Source organism: Schistocerca serialis, chromosome 9 (assembly GCF_023864345.2).
Source record: "Schistocerca serialis cubense isolate TAMUIC-IGC-003099 chromosome 9, iqSchSeri2.2, whole genome shotgun sequence".
In the NCBI taxonomy this organism is placed as follows: domain Eukaryota; kingdom Metazoa; phylum Arthropoda; class Insecta; order Orthoptera; family Acrididae; genus Schistocerca; species Schistocerca serialis.
In genome coordinates this window covers 484512959-484516384 of record NC_064646.1, presented here as the reverse complement: position 1 = coordinate 484516384, position 3426 = coordinate 484512959, and positions in this window count along the sequence as shown.

Here is a 3426-nt window from a genome sequence, read left to right as displayed (position 1 = left end):
TCGAAAATGCCGTAACTTCGGCGTTGAGCGACCGTAAAGCTCGAAACGCCGAGTGCTGCTTTCTCCGACCGAAGAGCGACACGTGTGACCGAAATGTGCGACGCACGGCACTGCAGATCAGCCCGGAAGCCTTTCCTGTCAGACCCCGATACAGATACAAATGGTTCAAATGGCTCTGAGCACTATGGGACTTAACACCTTTGCCGGCCGCTGGTGGCCGAGCGCTTCTGGCGCTACAGTCTGGAACCGCGCGACCGCTACGGTCGCAGGTTCGAATCCTGCCTCGGGCGTGGATGTGTGTGTTGTCCTTAGGTTAGTTAGGTTTAAGTAGTTCTAAGTTCTAGGGGACTTATGACCTCAGCAGTTGAGTCCCATAGTGCTCAGAGCCATTTGAACTTAATATCTGAGGTCATCAGTCCCCTAGAACTTAGAACTACGTAAACCTAACTAACCTAAGGAGATCACACACATCCATGCCCGAGGCAGAATTCCAACCTGAGATCGTAGCAGTCGCGCGGTTCCGGACTTAAGCGCCTACAACCGCTCGGCCACCTTGGCGTACTGATACACATTTACTTTAGATACCACTATAATTCTCACTACTTCAACGTCAATGAATAATTACGTGTAGCAATGAAACGGATTTCAGAAGGATCGTGCCTCACGGATTGCGCCCCCCCCCCCCCCCCGCCCCCCGCCCTACGGGCACGCGTGTGTATGTTGTTCTTAGCATAAGTTTAAGATAGTTTAAGTAGTGTGTAAGTCTAGGGATCGATGACCTCTGCAGTTTGGTCCCTTGCGTCAGAAGGATCGCGAGGTTCGACAACTGCGCCGTACACCAGTCTCCGCTACCAGCGAACACAACACCGGCAACGGGTCGCCTGCTACTTCTGCTGATAATCTCCACAGAGAACAGCAAACGTAGAAGTCGGTATCCAAACCGAGCCTCAAATTCTATCTGGAAATTTCTCCTTCCGTAGTCGGATATACAGGGAACGGGAACGGCAAACAGAGCTTCCTGCGGTGGTAGGCCCATCAGTGGTAAGCAAGGGAATGAAGTGCAAAACGGTCCTCTACAGGATACAACGATTAGTAGCTCTACCCCGACAACTCCAGTACAAGTTACCCTCCCCTCCCCCCCCCTATCAGAGGGATGTTAACTGACCCTGTAAGGGTATATCACAACATAGAATTTGCTATGCAACGCGCCCGACTGGAGTAGCCGGCTGTCGTGGCCACTGCTTTGCAGCATGTGGTCCGCGAAGGTCACAAATACGGAAGAAAAGTTACCTTCTCGGCAATGCAAGCTGTAGACAGAATACAGCTGAAGTCGATGAATCTCCCCACTGACTTTGGGGCTTTAAGCGACCTTCTTAAGAAGTTATTTAAAAGACAAAATCAGACGTTCGACTTGGACGAGACTTGCGCACGGTATTAGCCATTGGTAGCATAGCGCTCGATTCTAAGAAGACGTGGCCTGACTGTAACGTCCACACTTTCCATAATACGGGCGTAAGGGTAGGGCAACTAAACACATACAATAATAAACTAATAACGCAAGAGCTGCGTGAAGTGATGGAGGAGAGGAGACTGGATGTGTTCTGTCTGCCGGAGCCATACTCCCTTACTGGACATTTCGCTTTCACGGCGGGCACATGGCATGTTACGAGGGCAGTTCAATAAGTAATGCAACACATTTTTTTTCTCGGCCAATTTTGGTTGAAAAAACCGGAAATTTCTTGTGGAATATTTTCAAACATTCCCGCTTCGTCTCGTATAGTTTCATTGACTTCCGACAGGTGGCAGCGCTGTACGGAGCTGTTAAAATGGTGTCTGTAACGGATGTGCGTTGCAAACAACGGGCAGTGATCGAGTTTCTTTTGGCGGAAAACCAGGACATCTCAGATAGTCATAGGCGCTTTGCAGAATGTCTACGGTGATCTGGCAATGGACAAAAGCACGGTGAGTCGTTGGGCAAAGCGTGTGTCATCATCGCCGCAAGGTCAAGCAAGACTGTCTGATCTCCCTCGTGCGGGCCGGCCGTGCACAGCTGTGACTCCTGCAATGGCGGAGCGTTCGAACACACTCGTTCGATATGATCGACGGATCACCATCAAACAACTCAGTGCTCAACTTGACATCTCTGTTGGTAGTGCTGTCACAATTGTTCACCAGTTGGGATATTGAAAGGTTTGTTCCCGCTGGGTCCCTCGTTGTCTAACCGAACACCATAAAGAGCAAAGGAGAACCATCTGTGCGGAATTGCTTGCTCGTCATGTGGCTGAGGGTGACAATTTCTTGTCAAAGATTGTTACAGGCGATGAAACATGGGTTCATCACTTCGAACCTGAAACAAAACGGCAATCAATGGAATGGCGCCACACCCACTCCCCTACCAAGAAAAAGTTTAAAGCCATACCCTCAGCCGGTAAAGTCATGGTTACAGTCTTCTGGGACGCTGAAGGGGTTATTCTGTTCGATGTCCTTCCCCATGGTCAAACGATCAACTCTGAAGTGTATTGTGCTACTCTTCATAAATTGAAGAAACGACTTCAGCGTGTTCGTAGGCACAAAAATCTGAACGAACTTCTCCTTCTTCATGACAACGCAAGACCTCACACAAGTCTTCGCACCCGAGAGGAGCTCAGAAAACTTCAGTGGACTGTTCTTCCTCATGTACCCTACAGCCCCGATCTGGCACCGTCGGATTTCCATATGTTTGGCCCAATGAAGGACGCAATCCGTGGGAGGCACTACGCGGATGATGAAGAAGTTATTGATGCAGTACGACGTTGGCTCCGACATCGACCAGTGGAATGGTACCGTGCAGGCATACAGGCCCTCATTTCAAGGTGGCGTAAGGCCGTAGCATTGAATGGAGATTACGTTAAAAAATAGTGTTGTGTAGCTAAAAGACTGGGGAATAACCTGGTGTATTTCAATACTGAATAAAACAACCCCTGTTTCAGAAAAAAATGTGTTGCATTACTTATTGAACTGCCCTCGTATAAGCTTTGGTAATGGACTAAAATCTGCGCTAATTTTTACCAACGAAGCGCTGAGAACTACGATCATTTAACAATTGTCAAATAGCCACTGCTACGTCGTAGAGATTCAGTGTTCTCTAGGAACGCTCTATGAAGTCAATATGTACTTCCAGTTCGGTGGCGACTTTGAAGAGTATCTACACCACGTCAATAGCGTCATTACGGCGTTGCGAAGGCGGAAAGTCATTGTGGTGGCGTTTAATGCGAAGTCCCCACTCTGGTTCAGTGGCACTCGGGATGCCAACGGAGGCACGACAGAGTAAGCAATCATGGCCTTGTAACGTGTGGTGGCTAACAAGCCAGGGAATCCCCCCACCTACAATTGCGTGAAGGTACTAACACTGACATCACTTTGGTATCACCTGGAGCTGCAGACAAC